This window comes from Pseudorca crassidens, chromosome 7 (genome assembly GCF_039906515.1).
Source record: "Pseudorca crassidens isolate mPseCra1 chromosome 7, mPseCra1.hap1, whole genome shotgun sequence".
Lineage (NCBI taxonomy): Eukaryota > Metazoa > Chordata > Mammalia > Artiodactyla > Delphinidae > Pseudorca > Pseudorca crassidens.
Window position 1 is genome coordinate 33,006,007 of NC_090302.1, and position 14,892 is coordinate 33,020,898.

At 46.0% G+C, this 14,892-nt stretch overlaps 1 protein-coding gene across 1 annotated transcript in view; it reads right to left on the minus strand.

Annotated features, from left to right (window-relative positions):
* Positions 1-12,629, minus strand: part of TGFBR1 (transforming growth factor beta receptor 1) — a 93,888-nt gene extending 81,259 nt beyond the window's left edge. The window contains exon 1 of the mRNA XM_067743832.1: positions 12,528-12,629. The gene's annotated coding sequence lies outside the window, so the exon portion shown is untranslated. The remainder of the gene's footprint in view (positions 1-12,527) is intronic.
* Between the last annotated feature and the right edge of the window lie 2,263 nt (positions 12,630-14,892).

The window sequence follows — 14,892 nt, forward strand, 5'->3', positions numbered from 1 at the left end:
GGGGGCCCATACCACACAGCTTGTGGGATCTTAATTCCCGGATCAGGGATTGAACCCCGGCCTTAGGCAGTGAAAGCACAGAGCTCTAAACACCGGACCACTAGGGAATTCCCTGTAATTAATTTTTAAATTTCATTTTCTAATCGTTTGTCATTTCCATTAAGTTTTTACTTTATTTGATTTTTCATTTGTAAAAGTCATATTTGGACCTTTTCCAAATCTGCTTGATCTTTCCTTATATCTCCTTGTTTTTCAATTTGTTCTTTTTAAAAAAACAATATAGCAATCATAGTTATTTCCTACTTTTGTTTGTGTATGATATTTCCAGTATTTGAACTCTTGTGGGTCTATTTCTTCCGTCTGTTTTCTCATTTACAGTGCCTCTGTGTAAGGATGGTTCCTTTTTATTGAAAGCTGTGCATTTCCTTGAGATTTTATTTGTGGAAATTCTTTAAGGTCTGAGATAAAGGTAGGTTCCTCTATCAAGGATTTGCACTAGTTCTTGCCACCTGTACCACTACCAGTCTCAGATTAACCTAACAAATTATTGGCTTGAGTTTGGGGGGCGTGGGTTGTTTGTTGTTTACTGTTTAGAACACACAGGTAATATGAACTTGGGCCTCAAACTACATGAGGGGCAGATTGTGGTCCCACAGGCTCCGTAACGACATTAATTTCCCTTTTTTTGCTTAGCACCTAGGGTCTTGCAACCCCCTGGTGGTTGATGGGGTTAGTAGCTATTTCCCATTTACACAAACTGGGAGTGTAGACATTTGGGGGTTGACATTTGAGCCCCTAGACACCTCACCTTTACGGACGAGGTGTCTAGGGGCCTTAGATGGCCCTGGTCTCTGTACTTCATGATTCTCTGTCCTCTGTGAGGCCCGACAACAGAAGCTCAAGTCCACCTGGTTCAATCAATGCCCTCAGAGCCACAGCCAGCGCAGTCCTTCTTTCACTTAGTACTCACTTAGGATTTTTGCCTGAGACTCTCTTACTTTCTTGCCAGCTCATAAATGCATTTAGGAAGATATATTGCCTCTGCATTTAGAATTTTTTCCTTGGAAGGGTCAATCCACCAGTTATCAGGAATGGAACTCCTACTACCTAACATCCTGCAGACATCTTGAAAATCGCTATCCAGTTTTCTGTTAGAGCAGAATGCAGTTGTAACTGTTATAGGTCTCACAGGGGTTCAAACAAAAGCTGTTTTGCAATACAGTATGTGAAAAACCCTGCTTCTGGCAGTGTCTCTACCCCTTCTCAAACATTAAAAACATACTCACAGTCTGTCTCTCCCCACTCGCCTCTCAAGCTGGTTTCCCCAAATGCTTGGGTTACTTTTAAGAAAATGTTTTGGTTTTTGTTTTTTATTGTTTTGTTTTCACTTGGACTTTTGTTATGAAAGTCTAATTTTAAACACACTACCGACAAAGGATTGCTCTGTGGAAAGTTTCTCTGCTTTGAAGAACTTATTTATTTATTTAGATTAAGTAAACGTCCTACAGATACTGGAAAACAGAAGTGGATTCTTCCTGCTCACATGAATTTGTGAGTGTGTGTGTGTGTGTATATCTAATCCTGGTAGTTTACCTTTGCTCATTTTGACTGCTTGATCTGCAAAGACAGATACAGGTACATTAAGCTCTCCTTCCTGCTTTCCTCTTTCCCCAGAGACACATCTTCTGGGCCTGACCACCCTCTTTACCCCATAAGAGAGCCAAAAAGTAATGCCAATCTCCTGGCCCCTGTGAGTTAGGGCTGGGGGCTAGCAGGCTGGAGCCGTCTTCTCTCTGGCCCCGAGAAACAGTCCCAAGCTGCAGACTGTGGCTCTGTTTGCACCAGTCCTGCTCTCAGACAGCTGGACGTTAAGCAATCCCGGCCTCCCTCTCCGGGACTCGGCCTCCAGTGGGCTGATAACTAGGTTCTGCCTTGTTCTCAAGTCTAGGCTGCTGCACTGGTCACCTGTGTTGCCTACACCCTCCGTCTGGCCCAGACTCCTTTTTATCACCCCCTTTTCAAGACTGGAATCTCTGGCCAAAACCGAGCTCAGTGGATGAGTGTTTGCTCCATGCAGACGGACCTCCTAATGTGGTTGCCTCCGCTTTTCAAGTACCCATTGCTGCTCTCTCTTCGTCTGCGGAAGCGTCTTGCTCCTTGTTAGAATCTCCAGAGTGGACTGTCTGCACGTGGTCATGTGTCACTCTTCCCTCAGTTGCCGCCTGCCCTGACTAGACTCGGTGCCTCGCTAAGGTCGCTTACCCTTCCTCTGGGTTGGTCTGCCCTACCCAGTTACATTGTCTCAGGGAGAGCCCAGCTTTTCCCCCTGGTCAGCCAGGAAGATTCCGTGTGGGCAAGACAAATTGAAGGTTTTCAATAGGTTGCCCCTACCCCTTCCCCTTGGATCAAATTTCCCTTTAACCACACGTTCTTAAAAAGTATAAAGAGAAAAAAAAGCCAGAAGATATGGAGCACATAGCCATGTGGCCTCTTTGTAGGAGATCTGCACAAGTTTAATTTTACACACACACACGCACACAGACACACACACATACAAATTCACTTGCACATTTAGAACTATACATCCAAAAAACAGCACCCACATTTCATGAGAGAATTCAACAGAAACACAGCAGCACTGGGGAGAGCTTAATACAACTCTAAGTGGCAGATCAAGCAGTCAAAAAACAATCAAGGATAAATACCAAGGCTGAGTAAGCGCTCACACTCCCCCCACCCCACCCCCACCAACACACACAAGGTCACTTGTGCAAAATGCAGAGTACTTCTGTTTTTCAGTATCGATGGGATATTTACAAAACTGAATCATACATGAAGAAACCTCAACAAATTCCTCCAAAGCAGCAACAGTAGAGGATAAATCCCTGTCTCTGGTGTGTTTAAAGTTGGGCATTTGTAACAAAAGTTCAAGTGAAAACAAATTCAAAAACCACTTACAAAAATTTCCTAAAGTAACCCAAGCATTTGGAGACATCAGCTTGAAAGAGGGAGGAGGAACGACAGCCTGTGAGCATGCTCTCACAGTTGGAGAAGGGGAGATAACACCAGAAGCTGAATTTCTCTTGTACTGTATTGCCAATAGCTTTTGTTTGAATTCCCTTCGATACCAATAGCAATGAAGACTATTTCAGTGCCAGAAAAAACTGACGGTGACTTTTAAGTTTGTGCAATGGGTGGGGAGACGGGGAGTGGGAAGGTGGGGGGCAGAGTGGAGAGTGGACATTCCAACGGATCAGATCTCCCAACAGGTCGGGATGGAAGTTTGCACTTACAGGCAAGCAGGTGGCCCACAGCCCCCAGGGCAGCCTCCACCCAAGTCAGCAAGCACCAGCCCTACAACTCCTTCCAACCTACAGGGCAAGGGCAAAGGATCCCATTCATCTAATTATAGTATCTTGGCCACAAGCAACCTCTAAAAATTCTCTGGGCCCAAGAGGGATGCCGACTCTCTCCTGAAGGTCTTTTGCAAAGGAAATGGCAGAACCTACAGACCTGTTAAGTTACCTGAACTGGAAAAACTAGGATGAAGGAGGGTGAGCCTTAGTGGGCTTGAAATTCCCTGCCCTTCAGTTTGGGTGCCCCGTGTTTCCAGTTCCATCTGAATATGCCACTTTTTAAGCCAGACCAACAGGATCCAAGCAGCCATGCTGGCCCCAACCAGGTTGAAATTTCCTGGTGAACCTCCCCTTGGTGTCTCTCAGCATTCCCCTGAATGCCAAATGGCACGTTAAAGACATAATCGCACCCCCAACTCAATAGCCGGAGCTTAGATTTGATCTCGTTAAATAAGAGTAGGCTGTTCTGTTCTTTTCCGAGCTCTGAGGCAGAAGCCTTGACGTATTGCTTTTTGACCCTTCTCTGGATCTGTTTCCTTATCTGTGGAAAGTATGGAGGGATGCTTGGGAAGACTAGACAGAGAGTTAAAGCTGCTTTCTAAAATCTGGATCCCCTACACCTGTGGCCAGGGAGGAGCAACATTGCCTCCTAAAGCCTCTGCTAGTGGAGATTCTTTGGTTTACAAGAGAAAGCCAACTCAAAAGCATTAAGCAAAAAACAAAAGAAGAAAAACTTGGCTGAAATACCAGAAAAGAACAAGGGCAGATGATGTCATTAGCTCTCAAGCTCTCTTTTTCTTCATCTCTCATCTCAGCCTTTTCTCTGCCTGGTCCTCATTCTCTCCTGCAGACATACTCCTGCAAGTATTGGGGTAGAGGGGATGAGCACCACCTTCTCCTGCCAGACGTTCTGAAACAAAATCCCAGGGATAGGGGCTTCCCTGGTGGCACAGTGGTTGAGAGTCCGCCTGCCGATGCAGGGGACGCAGGTTCGTGCCCCAGTCCAGGAAGATCCCACATGCTGCGGAGCGGCTGGGCCCATGAGCCACGGCCGCTGAGCCTGCGCGTCCAGAGCCTGTGCTCCGCAACGGTAGAGGCCACAACAGTGAGAGGCCCGCGTACCGCAAAAAAAAAAAAAAAAAAAAAAATCCCAGGGATAGACTCTGAATGGCCCAGCTGGGGTCAGGTGCCCATCATTTGGGTCAGGGTTTCTCAACAGAGAGGCTACTAGCCTTTCAATAGGACAATTCTTTGTTATGGAGCACTGTCCTGGGAGTTGCTAATGTTTAGGACCCCCAGTCACTAGATGCCAAAATGCTCCCCAGTCATTGTGACAACCACCACCAAACTGCACACCCCTCCCTTTCCAAGGCCAGGGCTGTGGGGTGCAATACTGCCTTATGTGGAGAACCACTGCCTTGTGCCAGACAGTGAAGCCAGGGTCTCGGGGCATGGTGATTGGTGCCCTTGCCACCTGCCCTTTCCTGTGGTGGAGATCAGGATGGATGGGCCATTGGGTTTGGCAACACTGCCAGACACATAAGGCACCGGTGGTTGGGCAGGAGTCATTTCCCAAAGGAATCCTCACCAGGTTCCTATTAGCAGAAGGGATGCTGTGCAGACAAAGCCCCACAGCTGTTGGTTGCAGGCCTCTGCCCCCATCTTTCAGGGGAAACGTGAGTGCTCCCAAGGTGAAGCATTACCATCCGCCTTCCACCAACCAGTCCCCAGGCTTCAGTCACTCCACATCCTAAATCTCAGGACTCCAGCTCAAAACCGATCCCCCTTCACCTGGCACGGAGGCCCTCCTGGTCCCTTGTGTTTTTGACTCCTCTACATGCTCCCTGGACTTTGTCCCCAAGAGGCTGAGGGTCCCTACGTCCCCAGTCAGCACCAACAGTCAGCTGGACCGAACTTGCTGGACCAAACAAGAGCCACGAGGGAGGTTCTGCAGACTAATCACACCAGGGCAAGTGCTGTTTCTCTTGTGTGAGCCCATCAGAACCAGGCCATGTGGCATTCCCAGGGCCCTGGCCACCTTCAGAGTTCTGAGAAAAAGGGAAGGAGGGGTTGTTTCTTGAGGAGTCCCAGTGTCTTCATGGCTCCACAGCTGAGCTGAGGGATGAGGCACATGGCTGCAGGAGCCAGGTTCTGGGAAGCATCTCGTGTAAGTCAAAAGCAAAAGCTAGGACATATTTTTCGAAGAGATTTTGGAGAGCTGAGCGTTGGATGAGCGCTGCTCAGGTGGGGACAGAGCACACTAGCATGGCTAACTCCACCCCCGGGGTCTCACACCCAGCGCCCCAGAGGACAGTTCTTGACTCCTCCTTCAGACTCCAGAATGTAACTCAGACTCCTTCCTCATTTCCGTTAAGATAGTTGAGACAGCGTGGTACTTTCCAAAGGAATTTAACTGTGACGCTAAAGGAAATGAAAGAAGAAAATGCTGTAAACCCACCAAGCTTATAGGATCTGTGTCTCAGCTTCTGGAAGGTTCTATTCCACACTCTATTTGAGAGTTCCTTTTATGCATGACTCCGTAGTATTTCTGAGGTGGGTTTCTTCCTCCCAACTCCAACCAAAAGCCAGTATGGGGTCAAGTCTCCTGGACGCACTGCTTTCTCTCTCCTAGTCCTTATGGGTAGAGTTGAGTGGGGGAAGGGCGGGTATCCCCGGAGGGGCGAGACTTCAGCATAAGATCTTTCCACTCAACTGTTCTTTCCTTCTCAAACATAGGCAGGTCACCTCCTTTTAGCCTAGCTCTTTTTTCCTTCTAGGAGCTCATAGTATAGGGAGGGAGATGGCTACACATGATTAATACCTATTGTAGTGTCATAACTCCAGTAGAGCTGGACCACCTCCTAGCCCCCTTTATCATAATGTTTCATCAAAAGAAACAATGGTCTGACTTCCCCACACACGCAAAAAAGTCATATAAGTGTTTACTGAAAAGAAAAACTGTTAATGGTGCCAGAAGGATTACATTGAAATCTCACAATGTATCCTGTGCCACCCCATGCTCTTCCTTCTTTCCGAGAGGCCCTCTATCCATTCTAACGCATATCCAGTAGCCTCCTCCTTCCACTTCTCCCGCTACCCAGTTCTCTATCCCAAAAGCCTTGGGAATCTGACAGGCAAATGTGGACCAGGTCTTGGCAGGCTGCCAGAGATGGCAGGAGGGACAATTTGCTCCTGTTTGTGTCACCACGATGCAACAGTACAAGTGTGGTGGTGGCGGCCTTCTCTCTTACCACTCTTCTCTCTGTACATCCCCAAGCATTATTGCTCTCCCTGGGGTCTGTCCCACATCTTCTCACTTTGACTCAACTTACAGTCCTTCCTGGACAACCTCAAATGCTCCCCTGCCTGCCACCCACCCCTGGCATGGGCATGCAGCTGATTCCCAAACCCCTGTTTCCCTAGGAATTCAGCCTCCTAAGTATCCAGTATATAATATATTTTTATATATGTAATTCCAGTATGTAAAGTACTCCTTAGGATTACCTGGAGCTTGAGACGGACCTGTGGCTGCCTACAAAGCTCTCTTTAGGGCAGCGAAACCATGACTTTTATAAGTAGGTTACTGATGATGTAACTTGGAAATTACCCTGTGTCTTATTTGTTTGCTCTTGGTCTCTCCTCCCTCCCCAGCAAATTTTGACCTGGGATGGAGGTGGGGTGAACAGTGAATAGCCCTTTTGTGTTTCAGACCAGATTGGCATCTCCAAAGTATTTATCTGTGAAATTTCCAGGCCCGTCAAAGGATTTGGTTGGATTCCCTAAGAGACAGATCCTTGGATTAATTGGGACGTGTGTCCCCCCAACTGTGGCCAGGGAGTGACACATCCTAACTGGCTGAGGCCGAGGATTACTGTCCATCCCTGAACCAACCATATGGCAACTGGCTGGGATTACGGTAATTGTTAAGGTCAGTCATGGACACTCAAACACCTAGAGCCCATCCAAACCACAAGGTGATCCCTCTGTGAACTTTCACAAGATAATATTTACCGCTTGCTACCGGGAACGCATGCTGATATTTTGTAATCCTAGCTTCTTGACCAGGTAATGCTCAATTCTATGTCAATTTTTAAAAATCCTGGTCTGAGCCCAGTAGATTGACTTCACAACTCACTAATGGTTCATGGCCCACAGTTTGAAAAGTGCCACTCTTAAGGTTTGCAGAAACTGCTTGCATTGTTTAAATGGTTGTTAAAATGTGTCATAAATTCTCCAGGAATTTAAGAGGGAAATGTGTAAGGAAGTGGAAGTTGGGTTAATAGAGGGTACAAGGTCATTAAGGGGTGGTACTTGCCACTTGTGACTCAGAAAAAGCCTTGAGAGAAGACACTTTTGAGCTCTAAAGTGGGACTCCAGCTTCAAGTAATGAGACAGTCCACTGGGACTATCCCCCTGAATAGATCAGATTTGGGACTACAAGGGACTCCCCTGGAGTGGCAGTATGGGCATGCGACACAGCTGGATGCCCTGAGCTGTTTTGTTCTACGATTTTTCTTAGCCAGAACCCAACTTCAACCTCTGAGCAGACTTCTTCAATTCTTTGGAGAGCATGGTGAGCAGACAGAGGCTTTCTTGGTCACGCTAGGGCCAGGCTAGTCCAAGCACCTACTGTGAGCAGGGCAGTGTCTGTGTATGTGGAGGATGTGCAGGAGGAGTGAGGATAAACAGGCCATGTACCCATTTATATAAAGTTAAATGACATACATAAGTAAATCATATATTTTTCAGGATACATTCATATGATAAAGACAAAATTCAGAATAGTAGTTGAGATTGAGAGAGAAAGATACAGGGAAGGGACACAGAGGGTCGTTCAACAGTTATGGCAACGTTTCATTTCCTAATCTGGTAGATACATGGCTGGTTGTTTTCTTATTTATTAAACATTAACAATGCAATGTAGACGCATTGTGTATATACATATACACACACCTATTAGGTATGTATGACAAAAAATATAATAAGCCATGAACCCTATGCTTAATGAGCTCACAGACTTAAGTGGAAGACAGCCATAATCACAATGAATATATTACACATGAGATCATAAGAAATATAAAGAAGCAATTCATTCTGGCTAGACTTATGACTTTGGGTAAGTTATTTTATTTCTTGAATCCTCAAGCTTTTCAGATACATTTTACAGATAGATAGATGTTAGATAGATAGATAGATAGTAGACAGACGATAGATAGTAGACAGATGATAGATAGATGACAGATATATACATATACACATATATAATAGGTTTATTGTGAGAATCAATTGATACGTGATGCTTGAGAAAATCTTTGACAAACTGTGAAACACTTTAAAAACGTGAGGTAATATTATCACTTTGGGCATATTTTCAACTGTGCATTTCTTCTGTGAAAGCACTACCCCACACAGTTTTGGGCTCAAGTGGCAGTCTAAAGGAAACAGGTTGTAAGCAACTGTGAATTATTCTCAATCTAACAAATTTTGTGTCTAGCACGATAAAGATGCAAATAAAGACGACATTGGCTACCAGTGAATAGCTTGTGATTGTCAGATCAGGGACTTGGAGCTTAAGGGCTCCATTGGGACCCAGGACTCGGACTAGCATGCTACTGGGGGTAGGGGAGGGTGTCAGAGCTGAGAGGAGCGTGCTGTGCTTCACCTTCCCTGGGGGCTCTTTTGGTCAAGTCAGCAGACCCCTGCCGCCGTGATCACACTGGGCCCTCGCAGGTGCTGCGTCTCCCCAGTGCTCTGGTCTGAACGTGGACACAAATGCCTTCCCCCAGCTCTCCTCAGCCTCTGAAAGCACAGGAACACGCTGGCTTCTGATGCTGCCAGAGTAGGCTCTCTTTCAGGATCGCTGGACCCTGTCCTCTATTATATGACACACCTAACATCGGCCAGATGCCCAGCCCAGCTCTGCAGGTCCTGATTTCTGGCTCCTTGCCATCTCCTTTCCACCTTCAGGTGTCGGAGGCTTGTTCTCCAGAATAAGGTTACAATTTGTTGTTAAGACCTAAGAGTTCAGGCTCAAGGACCCTACAGACAAACTGACGCCTAAACTGAGGCTCCGAAGATTCTCTCTCCCGGGATAGAATATGCCCCAGAGCTTGGGGGAGACTGAGACCCCAGGTTGGAATCAGGTAGTTTATCAGTCAGAGTCCCAGCTGGACAGGTGGCACACTCAAATGGGGTCATTGGAGGGGAGTTTCATAAAAGGATTATTTTCAAAGAGATGGCCAGGTATGGAGAAACCTCAAGGGAGAATGCAGAACGCCAAGGGCTCATGGAGGCACTGGTAACAGAAGGTGCTCTTACCAGCACAGGCCTGAAAAGGGAAGGAAGAGCTACTGGTGCCTGGAGAGAGAGTCCTGTGCAGGGAGCTGCTTGATGGGAGCTGAGCTTTTCAATGGGGGAATGCAGCCAGACCTAGAGATCCCATAGACAGGGAACCCGGCAAATAAGTACCCTAAGTTCACTCTTCTCCCTCCCTCCTATCTCCAGCCAACTGGCCTAACCTAACTGGACATCACAGGGCAAGAGAACCCACTGCTGTATTCCAGATGGATCAGGTTGCAGGGCACAGAACCAGGTGGGTCTGGAGGAGCAACTGGCTCACAGCCTCGCTGTGAAAGTGGGGGCAGCTCGACAGGCCTGCAGAGCCCAACAGTCAAGATGGGGAACCCAGAGGGTACCAGGTAACAAAAACACAGTCAAACAGTAGATTTGGGAAGACTACCTTCAGACCACAGGGATTCAGAGACAAAAAGGCCATTGGGAGGTGAGGGCACATCCTGGATGGCTGAATTCAAGTGTCCCGTGTTTAAACCAGGACGAAGTTACATCTTTGCAGAGATATTTTTGGCATGCAAGAATCGAATTCATTTAGCAATTTCACTTGAAGCAGCAGGCTGAAATTTCCCATCAACTGCTTTCAAGGACATTTACAAGCAAATTTGTAGCAGACACTCCCTTATAAGCATCCTTGAGTGACTTAATAGAAAGATCTTCGTGCAACAATTCAGAAGACCTCAGTGATAGACTTCACTCTGCCTCTAACTCACTGGGTCCTTTAAATCACCCCCCTTCCCCTCTCTGGGCCTCAGTTTCCTTCTCTGTAATGTGAGAGGGTTGGCTATGATCTCTAAGATCCCTTCTGATTCTGGCACGCTAAGATTTTAATAGAAACTATACGATCAGGACAAGTCTTGACACATTGGTCTTGGCAGTAATTTTTTTGGATAGGAAACCAAAAGCTCAAGTAACAAGAACAAAAATAAACAAGTGGGGCAACATCAAACTGTCAATAAAAAGCTTCTGCACAGCAAAGGAAACAATCAACAAATGAAAAGGCAACCTATGTAATAGAAGAAAATATTTGCAAACTATGTATCTGGTAAGGGGTTAATATCCACAATTTATAAGGCACTCATACAACTCAATAGCAAAAAAAAAAAAAAAAAAAAAATACAAACCACAATTTTAAAAATGGTCAAAGGACCTGAATAGAAATTTTTCCAAAGAAGATATACAAATGACCAACAAGTACATGAAAAGATGCTCAACATCACTAATCATCAGGGAAATGCAAATCAAAACCACAGTGAGCTACCACCTCACACCTGTTAGAATGGCTATTATCAAAAAGACAAGAGATAACTAGTATCAGAGAGGATGTAAAGAAAATGGAATCCTTGTACACCATTGGTAGGAATGTAAATCGGTGCAGTTGTTATGGAAAGCAGTACGGAGATTCCTCAGAAAATTAAAAATAGAACTACCATATGATTTAGCGATCCCTCTTATGGGTATATATCTGAAGGAAATGAAAGAGGTGTCTACATTTCCATGTTCATTGCAGCATTATTCACAATAGCCAAGATATGGAAACAACCTTAGCGTCTTCCAACAAATGAATGGATAAACAAATTATATATATATATATATATATATATACATAATTCAGTCTTTAAAAAGTAGGAGATCTGCCATGTACAACAACATAGATGGACTTGGATGACATTATGCTAAGTGAAATAAGCCAGACACAGAAAGACAAATGCTGTATGATCTCACTCATATGTGGAATCCAAAACTGTCAAATTCATAGAGGCAGAAAGTAGCATGTGGCTACCAGGGGTGGGAAGGTGGGGGAATGTTGGTCAAGGGGTACAAAGTTGCAGTTATATATAATGAGTATGTTCTAGAAATCTAATGTACAGTATGATGACTATAGTTAATAATACTGTATTGTATTGTATACTGGAAACTTGCTAAGAGAATAGATCTCGGGTTCTCTCATCTTACACACACACACACACACACACACGAATGGTAACGATATGGAGAGATGGATATGTTAACTAGCCTGACTATAGTAATCATTTCACTATGTATATGTACATCAAAACACGTACTTTTTTTTTCTGGCTGCACCACTTGGCTTGCGGGATCTTAGTTGCCCGACCAGGGATTGAACCCAGGCCACGGCAGTGAAAGTGCTGAGTCCTAACCACTGGACCACCAGGGAACTCCCAAAACATGTACATTTTAAATACATATAATTTTAATTTTTTATAAAAAGGAGAACCAGTCATGATGATGTATCAGCACAGCCAACTTGGCAGTTACTATGTGATTCCATTTTGCAAGTTACAAAATTGTTTCTTTCAATTTCTTTAAAATTGCTCAATTTCTCTAACGCAGCAAAGAGGCAAGAGAAAATAATTGCTTTGCAGTGGACTCATGCCCATGAAAACAAACCCGAGTGTACTGCTGCTAAAAAGAACCCAGTCTGCCACAGTTCCTATTTATTTGGTTTTGGAGCATTGGACAGAGCAGAACTGAGGGAGGTGTGATACACCGCACTGAGTCATCACCTGAAATGGCTTCCACCTCCAAGAGCCTCCCGCAGGCCGGGCTGCAGGGTAGGCCTCCTCTCACAACTTCCCCCTTAGTGCTATTTCTCCACGGAAGAAGACCCCTGCGCTCACTTCCTCATTACAATTCCTGCCCACAAAGTTCACTTCTCTCGTCTCACCTAGAAAACAAAACCAGCGTCTGAATGTGTACTCTTTCTCTGGTTCCTGGCATTAAATCTGACTTCCTACGAGAGGGATTTGCTGTGTTTCCCTGTCCACCTCCTCCTTTCTTAAGGGAGAGCACACTCACCTTCTTCCTTTAGAGATCTGCTCCTCCCCTGCTTCAGCCAGGCCGTAGATTTTACTGAGGCTGCCAATCACTGATTCTTGACCCCTGTCCGCACAGATGATGATGCAACCTGCGCCTGACCAATCACAGAACCCCATCCCCGGCCTCCAGGACTGAATGAGGAGACTGATAAAAGCTGGGGCGATCAGCTGGGACTTACAGCCAGTAAAGCAGGGGGGAGGAAAGAGACACCTTCTCATTGCCTAGGCATAACTGAGCTAAATAATATAAGCCAGGAGCTTCCGGTGGTCGTAGCTTCTGTGCCCTGTCCTTGCCAGGATGAAGCCAACACAAGTAAGAGAAAATGAGGCCCGAGCACAGAGAAAAGTCAAGGTGAGTGATGGAGGCAAAAGGATGGGAGCCGGAGGGAGAGGGCTTGACGATGTTATTTGTTTACTGGACACAGTGATCTCAGTGCCAGGCCCACCTTTCTTTTTTTTTTTTTTGCGGTACGCGGGCCTCTCACCGCCGCGGCTCCTGCCGCCGCGGAGCACAGGTTCTGGATGCGCAGGCCCAGCGGCCATGGCTCACGGGCCCAGCCGATCCGCGGCATGCGGGATCCTCCCGGACCGGGGCACAAACCCGTGTCCCCTGCATCGGCAGGCGGACTCTCAACCACTGCGCCACCAGGGAAGCCCCAGGCCCACCTTTTACAGGAGCCAATAACTCTTCTTTTTTAAAATTAAGCTAGGTATAGCTTGATTTCTGTCCCATAACCAAAGAAGTCTGAATAATACAGAAATTGATACCTGCAAAGGGGGACCTGTAAGTAATAATAGACTCTAAAACGTGGAACTGGCGAGGCAAGGTAGTGAGGAGCCAGGAGGATGGGGAGAGGCTGGCCTTCCAGGCCACGGGCTGGTAAGCAGCCTGGCAATATTTGCCAGCTGTGAGGAAAGGTCTAGGTCAAAAGATGTCAGGGTGTCAGAGTGGGTTGGCTCTGCGCTACCCAAAAGGATGCTTCCGTCAAAGCCGGGCTGTTTGAAAGCAGTAGGGAACAGCAGGGAGATAAAAGAGAGGTCCTTCTCCTTGCAGCAAGATTTCCAGGGTGCAGAGATTTTGATGATTCTTCCTTAAAGTAATTCAACAGCAGAAATCTGTCGTTGGGAAGAGGGGTACCCTGGGGAGCTGGAGTAAGAGGGAGAATCTCATCCTGAAACCCCACTGAGTGGAACACAGCCCAAGGCCTGTGGGGACCTTCATCACCTTGTGGAGCTTCAAGTCAGCTCAGGGCAGGAGGAAGAGTCCCCAGAAAATGGACCCTGTGGTGAAGAGCAGAGATCCCTCCACTCTGGGGTCCAGATTGCCACTGCTCAGTGGAATTCTCCCAAGTCCCCCAAGAGGTAGGACCAATAGGAGGACAGAAGGAATTTGCTCCTCTGCCAGAGAAATGAGTTTTTGCTGTCCCTGTGCAGAAGAATGGGATGTAGCTACTCGGCAAATGACAACTAACTGGAATTGTTTCCCCTTCCCCCTTTTAAATAGAATTTCACAAACATATATGGAGTGGTTCAATGTACCATTTAATCACAGGTGGCAAGAACGTGAGTATGGCCAATTGGCCTCTCAACTAGAACCTGATCAAACTATTGCTTTTTCAATTATTCAACACATAGTTACTGAGCACCTACTCAGATACTCTTCTAGACCCTGGAGATATGATAATAAAGAAAAACAACCAACCGAAACCAAATCTTGCCCTCCTCTTCCTTCCCATACCAAGAATAGTACCATCATCCAGCAATGGGCCAGGCTCAAATCCCAAGAATCATTCTCTCATAACTGAGACCTTTCAGCCAGACTCCTCCTAAATTCATCCCAAATCTGCCCACTTCTCACCATCTCTACTGCTTCAACCATAGCCCAGGACATCATCACCACTCAGCTAAATCATGGCAACAGTTTATTAACTGGTCCATTTGTCTCCACAGTCCACTCAGCACACATAAGTCACAGTGGTCTTTTCAAACAAAAATCAGTTCACATAGTTTTAAACCTAATAGATCTGGTGAAATCAAAAATCTAGATAGTTGTATCTATCTCAGTAATAAAATGAATGCTAGCTTCAGGAGGTATGTGCTTGTGAGACTCTCCTTGTGTACTTAAGGGGTCCATGCTGGTTTTGTATTTTCTGATGGTGGATAATGTCATGATGATACTACTGCCTCAAAAAATAAAAATAAAACCAGTTCATGTCCCTCTCTCACTTAAAATCCTCCAGTAGCTTCTCAGAGCAACCAGACATAAAGTCCAAACCGTTTACCTTAGTCTACAATGGCCTAGGTGATCTGCAGCTGCCTACCTAGACTCCCTTGTCTTGCTCTGT